This window comes from Bos mutus, chromosome 21, assembly GCF_027580195.1.
Source record: "Bos mutus isolate GX-2022 chromosome 21, NWIPB_WYAK_1.1, whole genome shotgun sequence".
In the NCBI taxonomy this organism is placed as follows: domain Eukaryota; kingdom Metazoa; phylum Chordata; class Mammalia; order Artiodactyla; family Bovidae; genus Bos; species Bos mutus.
Genome location: NC_091637.1, coordinates 64,060,715 through 64,075,659, shown reverse-complemented (window position 1 = coordinate 64,075,659; position 14,945 = coordinate 64,060,715). Strand labels below are relative to the sequence as shown.

The 14,945-nt window shown below is 49.5% G+C and overlaps 1 protein-coding gene across 3 annotated transcripts in view; it reads left to right on the top strand.

The window, feature by feature from the left end:
* The window catches only part of DEGS2 (delta 4-desaturase, sphingolipid 2), a 78,573-nt gene that overhangs the window by 33,804 nt on the left and 29,824 nt on the right, over positions 1-14,945 (top strand). Inside the window, exons 1-3 of one of the 3 annotated variants that reach the window (XM_070357968.1) lie at positions 860-1,026; positions 4,572-4,690; positions 6,063-6,175. The gene's annotated coding sequence lies outside the window, so the exon portion shown is untranslated. Of the gene's footprint in view, positions 1-859; positions 1,027-4,571; positions 4,691-6,062; positions 6,176-14,945 lie in introns of those variants that run through there. The other 2 variants (XM_070357967.1, XM_070357969.1) reach the window with 2 other exon arrangements.

The following is a 14,945-nucleotide window of genomic DNA, read 5'->3' as shown; positions in this document are numbered from 1 at the left end:
TGCTTCCACATGTCCACACTGTGATTCCACACCAGTCAAGTTAAAGTACATTTCGGCCCCAAAAGTCTACCAAGAGCAAATGCTATTCTGGCTTTTACCACCATAGATTAATTTCCCCTGCTTTTTGCACTTTATATCAATGGAATCACACAGTCCGCTCTCTTGGGTCGGGCTTCTTTCACTCAACATTATTATGTTATCCATATGTTATTATGGGGCTTCCCTGGTGACTCAGACGGTAAAGAATTTGCCTGCAATACAGGAGGCCCAGGTTCAATCCCTGGGTCAGGAAGATCCCCTGGAGAAGGGAATGGCAACCCACTTCAGTATTCTTGCCTGAAGAATCCCGTGGACAGAGGAGCCTGGCGGGCTACAGTCCATGGGGTTCCAAAGAGTTGGACACGACTGAGCGACTCACACTTTCACACTCGTGTTATTGTACTAATAACAATAACAACAACAGGTGGACTTCCCTGGTGGTGCAGCGGCTAGAGGACTCTAGAGCTCCCAATTCAGGGGGCCCAGGTCCGCTCCCCGGTCGGGGACCTAGAGCTCACAGGCCACGACTAGGACTCAGAGCAGCCAAAAAATATATTTTTTTAAACAACAACAACAATAAGGATTGTACCCCCGTCCCTGGGGCCTGGCACATGGCGTGTGATTAGTTAACAGTGAGTCTTGGTTGAGGGAACTTGACCCATTCCGGTTGTTCTTTTGTGGGAGAATGTGACCTGACTCAACTCCATGGTTGGCAGCTGCTCTGAAAGTGGAAATCAGGACAGCAGAGAACGCCAGGGAGTTCATTTCACTGGTCGCTGGTGTCTGCGGTTCGGCTTGGCTGTTTATAAATGCCCCTGGCAGCATCCTTGGCTCACCCCAGAAGGGTGCCTTCTGTTGCCTCTTGGAGCTCCGGGGTCCTGCCCCACCACACCCACTCCCAGGTCACCGACGTGTCTGCTCCTTGCCTGGGCTGGGTGTCCAGGACTCCGCTCTCCTCCCCTGCGGTCTGGGGTAGATACTCAGGAGGTAAGACATGCCAAGATGCCCCTGTGCTTGGCCTTTTTTTTTTTTTTAATAATAATAATTTTATTCATTTATTTATGGCCATGCCGGGTCTCCATGCTGCGTGGGCTCTTCTCTGGTTGCGGCGAGCGGGAGCTCCTTTCTCGTTGTAGTGTGTGGGCTTCTCGTTGCGGTGGCCTCTTTTTGTTGTGGAGCACTGGCTCTAGGCTGTGCGGGCTTCAGTAACTGAGGCGCGTGGGCTTAGTCATTGTGACTCACAGGCTCAGTTGCCCCTCAGCACGTGGGATCTTCCCAGACCAGGGATCGAACCCGTGTCTCCTGCATTGGCAAGTGGATTCTTTACCACTGAGCCACTAGGGCAGCCCTGGGCTTCGTTTTGATGTGGGGAAACATTCCCCCGTTGTACTCCAGAGCCCCCATGTCGAAATCTCTGGCTGGTGTCTCAGTCCCTGGGCTCCTAGGGGGTGGGTTCTCGGTGGTCCTGAAGTCCCTCCTGAAGTCCCTCTTTTTCCCAAGATCCCTTCCACAGATGGGAGACTGAGGCTCCAAGTGCAGGCCGAGTCTTCATACAGGGAGTGGATGAGAAATGCACTCAGCCAGCACCTATTAGGCAACTGCTGTATACCCCATGTAGGCACTGAGGACCCAGAGATAAGCTGACCTGTCCAGGCCAAGGAGATCCCAGCTCCAGGGAGGGGTCTAGGGAAGCTTCACCAAAGGATTAGCCTTAGACAGGTCAAGGGGACTTTGACCAGGTCTAAGTGAGGGTATTCCAGGCAGAGGGAACCGCCAGAGCAAAGGCTTTGCATTGGAGCATCCAGGGCCTGCCATGGGCGGCGGCTGGATGGGAGAGGCAGTCTGCTAGCGAGCCCTGGAGACACCTTTCGAAGCAGGTGCAGGACGTGGGCTCTGGGCCTTCAGTCCACCCTCGACGAGACCCTGTGCTGACCCCTGAGTAAATCTCTCCCTGTGGCGGAGAGATGAACAGAGCGAGGGTCAGCGAATCTGTGAATGGGGTTTGAAACCCGCAGTCCATGCCAGGGAGGCAGGGAGGGCTGAGTGAGCCAGGGCCCTAGGCCCAGGGGTGAGGAACTCAGCACGAGGATTAGTCTTGGTTCTATTGGTCATGCTTGCGGCTTTCACCTTCTCAAGCAGGCCGTTCCTGCACTCCGCTGGTGACGGGGCAAGCTCAGCTTCCCTGGCAGGGCCAACTGGAGGCTTGACCACCTCCCCTGATCCAGTCATCGACGGGCTTGCCGGATGCGCTTGTCTCCTTCAAGGTCTCAGGTGCCGTCTCCTTTGCTCTTTGCTGAAGTACAGGTGTCCCTGTTTCAGCCCCTATGGAGTTAGCCCCAGAAGCAGGGGCCCAAGAAGAAATGCTGATGGGAAATTCACTCTTAAATGGATTCCTGTTGTGATTCAGTCGCTAAATTGGACCCGACTCTTTGGGACCTCATGGACTGCAGCACGCCAGGGTTCTCTGTCCTTCACTGTCTCCTGGAGTTTGCTCAAACTCATGGCCATTCTTTTCCCCTTCTCTGCCTGCCCATCTGTCCTCATCTGGGGGAGGGGGACCAGAGGCCCCTCCCTGGGCCATGCTCAGGGCTCTCAGCTCTCCAGGCCCCAGTCAAGGAGATGGGGAGAGGGGCCCCCAAAGCAAATTTTCTCTCTTCCTGCAGTACCCTCCTCCCCCCACCCCTTCCCCCTACCCCTCTACCCCTTCCCCTACTCCCCAGCTATGCACAGGACCAGGGATTCTGCCCTCTGGAGCCTTCTTACCTCTGGCTGCTTGCTTGTGGGAAGGTAGGATGGGGGGCCCTCCCCTCAGGGAAGCCTCCAGGTGAGGACCCGGCGAGGAAAGGGCAAAGTTTCAAGGCAGAGGCTGGGCTGGGTTGCCTCTGTCCAGGGGCAAAAGGCCAGGGTCCATGATGACCCAGCAAGAGCAGGGGAGGCTGGCTGCCTTTCCGACCAGCAGGGGGCGCAGGCGGGCCTTGGGGGTGAAGAAGGGTGAGCCTCAGCCCGGGCTTTAAAACATTCAAATAGATGACAATGGGAAAAAATGCAAAACCTCAAGGTTGAGGATTATGTTATATAGCATGGGAGATAACTCAGTGCCTCTCAATTATATTATATAATTATATATAATATATTATATATAATAAATGTATTATGTATATAACGAATATAAATAATATATATAATTATGCATTATAGCCTCAGATAGCCCCAAGGAACTGTTCCAAAGGGGTAAGGGAGAAGCCAGGCTATATAGGAGTTTTTAAAATAAAATAAATAAAAATGAAATTTTTAAAATGTGAAATTTTTATTTTCAGATTTTATTTGTGAAAATAAAAATGTAGTCGAACATCAAAAGATTACTGCTAGTAACAAAAACCAGGCCTCTCAAGTTAATGATTTTAGTGCCTTTCTGTGTATAGGAAGGTGCAGCAGTCTGGGCTCAATGAAATTATTCCTTCGATATGCATCTTAACTATCTCAGGCCAGTATCCAGTTTTTCTCTATCTTGAATCCCCTCAAGGCGCATTGTATGGGCGGCTGCTGGGGCTGATCGCTTAACGGTGGGCAACATCCCTTGTCAGGGGCTTCTCAGTTAGCACTAGTTGGAAAGAATCTACCTGAAAATGGAGGAGACTTAAGAGACATGGATTCAATCCCTGGGTCGGGAAGATCCCCTGGAAGAGGATATGGCCATCCACTCCAGGAGAATCCCATGAATAGAAAGAGCCAGACATGACTGAGCACAGAGATTGTTTGCTGAAAAGGCCGGCAACATTTTGCCCATATAGATTTTTTCTGATGTATTTTTATTTCAGTTGTACTGAGATATAACTGACATACAGTATTGTATAATGATTTGACTTACATCATGAAATAAACATCTATCCTCTCATAAAGATACAAAATTGAGATAGAAAAAAATCTTTCCCTTGTGATGAGAATTCTTAGGATTTATTCTTCACAACTTTCATATATAACACGTTATTGTTTAGTCACTAAGCTGTGTCCAATTCTGCGATCCCATGGATTGTAGCCCACCAGGCTCCTCTGTCCATGGGATTTTCCAGGCAAGAATACTGGGATGGGTTGCCATTTCCTTCTCCAAGGCATACAGACATTTTTATTGTTTCACTTGATCTGTGTTTGTAAAACTCGGGGCATAAGCATTAAAATAACAATCCTGGAACCACAGCCCCTCCTCCTGGAAGTGATCCCAGCCCTCCCCTCTTGGAAAACATTCTTCCAGCCCTTCTCCAGAGCATTCGCTTATGCAAGGACACACACACACACACACACACACACACACACACACACACACACACACACACACACACACACACACACACACCCAGCAAGATACCAGGCTCCCAGATGCACTCAGAGACACATATTCACCCGGACACGCAGGGACACGCCGACACGGGAACTCTTGCAGCACATAGGGAAGTTGATCAGAATACTCTCCAGTGTGGGTGTATTTAGGCAGACACATTTCTAGAGAGGAATCTAAATACGTTTTATTTTTACAGGTTTTGCATAAGAAACCTCGCCTCCTTTTCCGATCCTCTTCCTGCCACGCCAACAACAGGCATTTCACGTTTCCAGCCCATCTTCCACGCTGCGGGTGAGGCCAGCTGCTAGGTGCAAGGTGGGCCACGTCTAAAGTCTTCACAGCTGATGACACACTGCCGGGGCTGTTTGGGTGGTGGTGATGGGGTGCCCTGGATGTGGGCATGGGGTTCGGATTCAGGAGGATGCCCTGAAAGTGAGGGCAATGTCGGAGGTCAATGGCTGGCCTGTAGCCCTTGACCTTCTTTAGGGACATGTCTGAGGCCTTGGGGACTCTTTGGATTTGTGTGGGCCACAAACATTGATTGGCCTCTGAAAATCCAACCACGTTGAGCTGCAGATAGACCCTGGAGAAACCCCTAAGGAGAGTGCTCTCCCACACTCGGGGTTTTGGGTCTACCTGTACGCATGAGGGCCCAGCCACTAGCCTCCAATTTCACCGTTACCCCCACTCTATTGAATGCTAGAGAGTTCTCTTCAAAGCCACTCTACCCCAATGGGGGTGGTTCTAGCCTCAGCAGAGCCCGAGGGGGCCTGACTGGTTGACACTGATTTCTGCAGTCTGTGGGTGGGTGTGTTGTCATGGGGAAGCATCGTGACACCCAGCTCCAGGCCCAGCTCGGAGGGTGTTCCTGTTGGGTGGTGCTGGCAGTGGAGGTGAAACCGCATGACTCAGATGGAGTTTGCACCCAGCCAAAACCCAGATAGGGACTTGAGCCCACTGTCCTTTAATTAAAATTGCATACCTGGTCTCAGGACTTAATGAAGCCCAGGTTCTTTATGTTTCGTCGCGGAAAGATTTCAGTGCGAGACAAAGTGATGAGTGGATTTAGAGAGAGACACATTCCGTAGACAGAATGCGATCTGTCTCAAAAGCAAGGTGGGCCTTGGGAGAAACACAAGCCACAGAGTGTGGGCCATCTCAGAAGGCAAGAGGCCCCGGAAAATGGGGTGGTTAGTTTTTTATAAGCTGGATAATTAGTGGGAGGCTTCCCAGGTGGCTCAGTGGTAAAGAATCCACCTATCAATGCAGGAGACCCGGGTTCAATCCCTGGATCGGGAAGACCCCCTGGAGAGGGAAATGGCAACCCACTCCAGTATCCCTGTCTAGAAAATCTCATGGACAGAGGAGCCTGGTGGGCTGCAGTCCATGGGGTCTCAAGAGTCGGACACGACTTAGTGACTCAACAACAGCAACGAGTGGGAGGTTTATTCCACCTCTCTTGGTAAAGGGGCAGAGGTTTTTAGGAATTGGGCCACTGCTCAGTTTTGGCCTTTATGGCCGGCCTCTGGACCGTCATGGCGCCCCTGGCCATGCCGTGTAGATAAGAGTCACAATAAGCATATAAAGAGGCTCAAGGTCCTCTGGAAGTTGAATCTTCCACCATCTTGGACCCAGTTGGTTCTAACCAGTTTATGTCGGGTCATCAAGGGCTCTGTCTTTGTTTCAGAGGCTGTGCCCTGCCCTCTTCTCTCCTGTTTCAAAGGCATTCACAGGCCTCAGTCCCTGAACAAGATCTGAGCTTCAGAAGGCATCTCTGCAGGCTGCCAGCTCCGAGAGCAGGTGAGCCCCGCAGAGAAACCCGAACAGGACGTACAGACAGGTGTGGATGGAGATGGGAGAGGACTGAGTCTGCAGTGTGTCCGCCCTGGGCTGCCCCTGCGCCTGGCTGCCAACCTGTCACACCCGGGCCTGGGCTGGGGATCCGGCCCTGGAGACCAAGAACCTTCCAGAGCTTCGATTAGAAGCCTCAGCCCCGTGGAGCGTGCACAAGCCGTACAGGCGTGGGTCAGAGCTCGTGTCTCTGCTGCACCGAGCCTCTGTTTCCTCAGCTGTCCCGTGGTGGCGAGGTGTTTATTATCAGCTCGGGGGACGCATCGCCGTGGTCTGGGGCAGAGTCTGACTTCTGGTTCGGAGTTGACTCAGGCCCAAGGGGCTGGCACTCCCTCCCAAGTCCCAAGCATCCATCCACCCTGATAGGGCTCCTCTGTCTGTGGTTGAAACCCTCCCCCTGTTGAATCAGGGCAGACGTCTCCAATGGGTTTTATTTTTATCCTTCAGCCGCATGTGTCTGAAACCACCGAATCAGAAAGGTGTCATAAATTAAATCTCTACAGGAGTCCTTGGAGCCTGGCTCCCTGCCCAGAATGCCAAGGGCCCCAGGAGGAGGCTTCTGCCAGTCACATGAGCAGCTTGGCTCTCCCAGCTGACGGGTGCTTCTCCCGGAGGGTCTAAGATGTGCCAGGTGAAGTCTTGGGTGCTTCCCACACAGGCTCCCACCTATAGCCAAGTGGAGTAGCTATCCCCACTTTACAGATGGGGAAACTGAGGCTGGGAGGTGAGGCTTGTCCCAGGTCACCCGGCAGGTGAGAGGCAGAGCTGCCACCCCAGCTGGGTCTGCCTGTGTCCAGAGGCTGTGCTGCCCCTTGTGCAGAGCGGGAAAGACAGAGGTCCCAGAGGTCACTGTTGCTGAGTCTTACTGCTTGCAGCAGGACAGGCCAATAAATGGGGAGACGAACTGTTGGGGCAGAGAACAGCAATTTTTTTGGACAGCCAGCACACCGAGAAGGTGGTGGATTAGTGTCCCAGAGAACCATCTTCCCTGAGCTAGAGTTCAGGCTTCTTTTCCTTTTTTATTTTCTGGCTGTGTTGGATCTTAGGTGAGGCATATGGGATCCTCATTGAGTCCTGCAGATCTTTCATTGAGACGCAGGAACTCTGTAGTTCAGGCACAAGGGCTCATTTGTTCCGCGTCACATGCAATCTTAGTTCTCTGACCAGGGATCGAACCCATGTCCCCTGCTTTGCAAGGTGGATTCTTAACCACTGGACCACCAGGAAGGTCCCTTCAGGCTTCTCTCATACTGAAACGGGAGGGGTAAAGTCCTGGTTTCCGCCAGACGCTGGAGGGGATACGTTAACTTTCTTCCTTCCCGCAGCCATTCACTGGTGGGCCTGGTCAGGACGTTTCCTGTGAGCTGAGCAAAAGTTTTTAGCTTAACTCACATTACCTGGGAAGCAGGGTTCCCAGAGATGGGCCGTGGTGTATCATTTAAGCTGATAGGCATCATCCCTTTTGTGGTTAACTTGTGCATGCGTGCGTGCTAAGTCAGTTTAATCGTGCCCGACTCTTTGTGACCCCATGGACTGTAACCCACCAGGCTCCTCTGTCCATGGGATTTTCCCGGCAAGAATATTGGGGTGGGTTGCTAATTCCTCCTCCAGGGGATCTTCCTGACCCAGGGATAGAAACTGCATCTCTTATATTTCCTGCCTTGGCAGGCGGGTTCTTGACCTCTAGCGCCACCTGAGAAGCCCCAATTAACTTGTAATCGAATACAAAGGTCTTTTCTACTCTATCGTGACCACTGCTGCGGGGGGTGGGTGCAAGAGAGGTGAGCCTCCAGCTCAGGCTCACAGATCTAGCAGCTTCTGGAGGAGGTGACTCTTGGACTTGGCGTGAGGGGTTTGGAGAGAGATGGGGAAGGCACGTGAGGTGAGAGACGGGGGACACGGGGTCGGGGGTGGCATTGGGGGGTGGCCGGAGGAGGGGCTCAGACTTAGCTGTGTGGGCAGAGCTGGCCTGGTCTGAGCCCGCTGGTTGGGCGGGGGGGGTGCCCCCGAGGTGGGAGAGGCCCGAAAGGGTGGGCACGGCAGCCGTTCCAGGACTTCCTCTGCACAGCGTTGCTGAGCAGTCTGTGGCCAGGCTGACTCGTGTTCTTTTACAGGCAGTATCTCTTCTATCTCTTCTTGGATGCTTTTGGCATTTTTCTCTTTGTCGTGAGTGTTCAGAAATTTCTTGATGGTGATGTCTGGCTTTTCTGTTGTAACTATTTCCTCTTTTGTTCACTTTTTAATTCAAATGTGACATATATTAAATGCAAACGTTTTCGGAGTACGGCTCCAGGAATTTTCACATTTGTCTACACCTGTGTAACCCCCACCTGGTCCAAATGCTGACCACGACTTCCGGCCTCCATTGGGCTCCCTGGCACCCCCAAAGGAAGCCGCTATTCTGACCACCAACCCCACTGATTGGTTCTGCCTATTCTCTTTTTTAAATTTATGATTTTATTCATTCATTTTTGGCTGTGCTGGGTCTTTGCTGGGCGCGCAGGCTTTTCTCTAGTTGCGGCGAATGGGGGCTGCTCGTCATTGTGGAGTGTGAGCTCCTCGTTTCGGGGGCTCCTCTTGTTGGGGAGCACGGGCTCGAGGGCCCTCAGGCTCAATGGTTCTGGTGCATGGGCGTATGCCCCACAGCATACGGCATCTTCCCAGATCAGGGATCACACCCGTGTCTGCTTCATTCGCAGGTGGATTCTTAACCACTGAGCCACCTGGGAAGCTTGGTTTTGCCTACTGAACGTCACGTCAGTGGAAACATACAGTCTGTATGCTTTTGTGTATTTTGTTCTAAATAAACTTTAAAAATTGTAGAACAATTTTAGATTTACAGTTACTGGGAGGAGAGCCCAGATCTCCTGTAGTCATGCTCGTTAATGTGGTAGATTCGTTACGATTAGTGATCACACAGCGAAACTTAATTACTAACTGGAATGCGTACCTTATGCAGATTTCCTCTATTTTTCCCTGATGTCATTTTTTTTTTTTTTTTTTGGCTGCACTGGGTCTGAGTTACAACAGGTAAACTCTCAGTTGCTGCATCTGGGATCTAGTTCCCTGACCAGGGATGGAAACGGACCCCCTGCATTGGGAGCCTGGAGTCTTAGCCACTGGGCCACCAGGGAAGTCCCCCGATGTCATTTTTTCTGTTCCAGAATTCCTTCCAGGACACCACATTATGTTCAGCTGTCATGTGTCTTCAGGCTCCTCTTGGCCGTGACAGTTTCTTAGACTTTGCTTGTTTCTGATGGTCTCGGCAATTTTTTTTTTAAAATGTGGACCATGTTTAAAGTCTTTATGGAAATTGTCACAATATTGTTTCAGTTTTATGTTTGATTTTTGGCTGTGGGGATGTGAGATCTTACCTCTCCAACCAGAGATTGAACCTGCCCCTCTGCATCGGAAGGCGAAGCCTTAACTACTGGATCACACGGGCCAGTCCCCTCGGCACTTTTAAGTAAAGTCAGGCATTTTGTATTAATACCACATTTCTCAGCTGGGGTTTATCCGACATTTTTCTCATGATTAGACTCGAGTTATAGGTTTGGGAGCAAGACCGCAGAGGTGAAATGTCATTTCCTCACATCAAGGGCACATGCAAGCAGCGAGGTCCATCGCTGCTGATTTGACCTCGATCGCCTGGCCGGGGTGTGTCTGTCGGGCATCTCCTCCTGAACTGACTCTTCCCCTCCCCTCCCGTGCTGTCCTCTTTGGAAGGAAGTCATGGTACAGCCCACACTTGAGGAGTTCGGGGTTGTCCCTGAGGGTGGGGCATCCTCAAGGAATTCTAAACTCCTTGGAATTCTTCCGCATGGGAGATTTGTCTCTTCTCCATTTAGTTACTTCCTTAATCATTTATTCATAGCAATATGGATGCATGGGTATTTATTTAATGCCGTGGGCTACAATCCAATGCCGTTTTGTTTTTCTTTCTTCTTCTGAAATATAGTTGATTTACAGCGTTTGTTAGTGTCTGGTGTATAGCACAGTGAAAAAGAACGTATATATATTCTTTTTAAGATTCTCTTCCATAATAGTTGATTACAGGATATTGGATATAGTGCCCGGTGCTATACAGTAGGACATTGTTCTTTGTTTTATGTATAGTAGTTTGTATCCGCTAATCCCAAACTTCTAACTTCTCTCTCCCTCACTCCCTTCCCGCTTTGGTAGCCGTAAGTTTATTTTCTCTGGGTCTGTTTGTAAACAAGTCCGTTTATATCGTATTTCAGACCCCACGTATAAGCGGTATCATACGTAATTTGTCTTTCTCTGCTTCACTTAGTAGATAATCTCTGGGTCCATCCACGTTGCTGCAAATGGCATGATTCTTTTTCTATTTTATGACAGAGTAATGTTCCGTTGTACATATTAATGTATACCACATCTTTATGCATTCATCTGTCAATGGACAGTTAGGGTGCCCCCATGTCCTGGCAACTGTAAACAGTGATGCTGTGAATACTGGAGTGCAATTAGAATTTTCATCTTTTCTGGATCTATGCCCCAGAGTGGGATTGCTGGGTCATATAGTAACTCCAAGTTGTTTTTTTTTTTTAACTCCAAGTTTAATTATTTAAGGAGCTTCCATACCGTTTTCCACAGCGGCTGCACCAATTTACATTCCCACTAACAATGTGGGGGGCTTCCCTTTCCTCCGCACCCTCTCCGGCATTTGTTATTTGTGGGCTTTCTGATGATGGCCGTTCTGAACAGTGTGAGGTGATACCTCATTGTAGTTTTGATTTGCATTTCTCTAATGGTCAATGCTACTTTATTTTGTTACTCAAATTCTCTACACTTGGCCATTGGGAACTCCTGCAAGTGGCTCCTGGGTCTCTGTCATGCCCCGTCACTGTGCTGTGTGTGTATGGGTGTGTGTGTTGAGCACTTCCTTACTTTCTGTAACTTCAGGGTGATCTCGGTTCATTTTGTATAGTTCTTACCCTAGTCTTGCTGCTGCTGCTGCTGCTAAGTCACTTCAGTCATGTCTGACTCTGTGTGACCCCAGAGACAGCAGGCCACCAGGCTCCCCCATCCCTGGGATTCTCCAGGCAAGAACACTGGAGTGGGTTGCCATTTCCTTCTCCAGTGCATGAAAGTGAGAAGTGAAAGTGAAGCCGCTCAGTCGTGTCCAACTCTTAGTGACCCCATGGACTGCAGCCTACCAGGCTCCTCCGTCCATGGGATTTTCCAGGCAAGAGCACTGGAGTGGGGTGCCATTGCCTTCTCTGCACCCTAATCTTACCATCTGCCTTTTCTCCAAAGAGCACCAATTCTTTTACTGGAGAAGGATATTAGAAATCAAAATCAACTGTGATCATAGTTACTGCTGTGTTCTTGTTAATACTAGGTGTTCTCAGCTAACAAAGCAAGGCGATCTATTTGTGTCTATGTTAAGCTAAACGTAAGTTTAGACTGATTGAAATCAGTTACTGCATGGAATGTTACAGCCTCTTGCCCTTGTTTATCTCAACCTCCCACTCCAACAGCAAGAAACCTGGCTCTCACCCTCGGCCACCTATTTTCTTAATTGTTCAATTCCAGGATACCTCTAGAGTGGTTCTAGAATTGTTAACACCTGTCCCCATGGGAAACTATCAACTGGACCACAGTTCCTTTTGTTTAATCTTATTTTTGGCTGCACTGGGTCTCGTTACGGCATTCGGGGTCTTCGTTGTGGTTTGCAAGGTCTTTCCTTGTGGTCTGGGGGCTTCTCTGTAGTTGTGGTGCAGGCTCAGTCACTGTGGCTTGTGGGCTGAGTGGTCCCGAGAAGTGTGGGGTCCTGGTATCCGACCTGGGATCGAACCCTCCTCCTCCACAGCCTTGTCTACCCAATGAAACTAGGCCATGCCGTGTGGGGCCACCCAGGATGGACGGGTCATGGTGGAGAGGTCCGACAGAATGGGGTCCACTGGAGAAGGGAATGGCAAACCACTTCAGTATTCTTGCCTTGAGAACCCCATCAACAGTATGAAAAGGCAAAAAGATAGGACACTCAAAGATGACATGAGTCTGGGTAGGCTCTGGGAGTTGGTGATGGACAGGGAGGCCTGGCGGGCTGCAGTCCATGGGGTCGCAGAGTCGGACACGACTGAGCGACTGAACTAAACTGTATGAACGTACCAGCTTCTGTTGCCCCACATCCTTGCCCAGTTTATTATCTCCAGGAACGGGCTTCCCAGGTGGCGCTAGTGGTAAAGCACTCATCTGCTAATGAGGAGATGCGAGAGATGCTGGTTCAATCCCTAGGTCAGGAAGATCCCCTGGAGGAGGGCGTGACAACCCACTCCAGTATTCATGCCTGGAGAATTCCATGGACAGAGGAGCCTGGCGGGCTACAGTCCATGGGGTTGCAAAGAGTCGGACACGACTGAAGCAACTCAGCACAGGAACTGGCTATCGTGGCAGGGGTAGTCTTTTCAATGTCAACAGGGCCCCAAGATGTCAGAGCATCAGAAGTATGGAAAACAAATAGCTGTGAATAATACAACCGGCCCCGTGATGTTGTGACGCCATTTTAAGGTCTCCTTGGGGGTGATGATAGAGGAGGCTTTTAGAGTAGGGCATACATTTCCCTAAACAGCATGGAAAATATTTTATTGTGAGAATAGGAAGGAAAGGACACAGGTAGCAAGTATTAGGTGTCCTGAAACCGTGTAATCCTGACTGGGACTTGAACATGGTCTTTTAACTGAGGTCATACCCCTGGCCTTAGTACTTAATGAAGTTCAGCTTCTTGATGTCTCATCGCAGAAAGAATCCAGTGAAAGACAAAGTGATAGGTGAGAAGTGGATTTATGCAGAGAGAAACACACTCCACAGACAGAGTGTGGGCCATTTCAGAAGGTGAGAACAGTCCTGGGGGATGGGGTTAGTTTTTAATAGGGGTGGGTAATTCCCTGGGCTAATGAGTGGAGGGAATATTCCGGCTACTTTGGGGAAGGGGAGGGGATAGCATGGGCTTCCCAGGTGGCGCCAGCGGGAAAGAACCCGCCTGCCAATGCAGGAGACATAAGAGACTTGGGTTCCATCCCTGGGTCGAGAACATCTCCTGGAGGGGGGCCTGGCAACCTACTCCAGTATTCTTGCCTGGAGATTCCCATGGACAGAGGAGCCTGGTGGGCTGCAGTCCGTGGGGTCACAAAGAGTCGGACACGACTTGGCAACTGAACAACAATAACACCCAATAAAACAGATCTGAAATTCCCAGCATCTCTAACGATATCTCCGTGGAATTCTAGAGTGTGTTAAAAATACGAGAGGTGCGTATGTTTTGCTGCTGTTGTCTGTTTTTTAACAATACAGTCTCAGTGTTTGGGGGGCAGTCACGTTACTAGGGGCATGAGCTGACGGGAGATAAAGTCTCTGTGAAGGAGGTGAGCGGGACTGGTGTGTGTGATCAAGAGGAAGAGGCAGTTGTCATGGTCCTGCTCGGCAGCTGGAGGGCTTCTCTCTTGCAGGGAGAAGCCCGTTCTGACTCTATGCTGGAACTCTTTCTTTCTTTCTTTTTTAATATTTATGTATTTATTTGGCTGGATCTCTTTGCAGTCCAAGGGACTCTCAAGAGTCTTCTCCAACACCATAGTTCAGAAGCATCAATTCTTCGGCACTCAGCTTTCTTTATGGTCCAACTCTCATATTGCCGTACAAGACTACTGGAAAAACCATAGCTTTGACTAGACAGACTTTTGTTGGCCAAGTAATGTCTCTGCTTTTTAATATGCTGTCTAGGTTGGTCATAGCTTTTCTTCCAAGGAGCAAGTGTCTTGATTTCATGGCTGCAGTCACCATCTGCAGTGATTTTGGAGCTGCCTCTTGAGAAACCTGTATGCAGTTCAGGAAGCAACAGTTAGAACTGGACATGGAACAACATACTTGTTCCAAATAGGAAAAGGAGTACATCAAGGCTGTATATTGTCACCCTGCTTATTTAACTTATATGCAGAGTACATCATGAGAAACGCTGGGCTGGAAGAAGCACAAGCTTTAATAATTCTTCTCGTTAATTTAAATTTTTGTCAAACAAAGTTCAGTTTAAAAGGCTGTTAGGAATGTTTTATATGCACCATAAATAAAAGGTAATTTAATTTGAGCTCATTTATCATAATAATGAGCTGACACTTGTCCATGACTTGCTTAAGTACATGAGATATCAGATATGCAGATGACACCACCCTTATGGCAGAAAGTGAGGAAGAACGAAAGAGCTTCTTGATCAAAGTGAAAGAGGAGAGTGAAAAGTTGGCTTAAAGCTCAACATTCAGAAAACTAAGATCATGGCATCCGGTCCCATCACTTCATAGCAAATACATGGGGAAACAGTGGAAACAGTGGCTGACTTTATTTTTCTGGGCTCCAAAAGCACTGCAGATGGTGACTGCAGCTATGAAATTAAAAGACGCTTGCTCCTTGGAAGAAAAGCTATGACCAACCTAGACAGCATATTGAAAAGCAGAGACATTACTTTGTCAACAAAGGTCCGTTTGGTCAAGGCTATGGTTTTTCCAGTGGTCATGTATGGATGTGAGAGTTGGACTCCAAAGAAAGCTGAGCACCGAAGAATTGATGCTTTTGACCTGTGGTGTTGGATAAGACTCTTGAGAGTCCCTTGGACTACAAGGAGATCCAACCAGTCCGTGCTAAAGGAGATCAGTCCTGGATGTTCATTGGAAGGACTGAGGTTGAAGCTGAAACTCCAATACTTTGG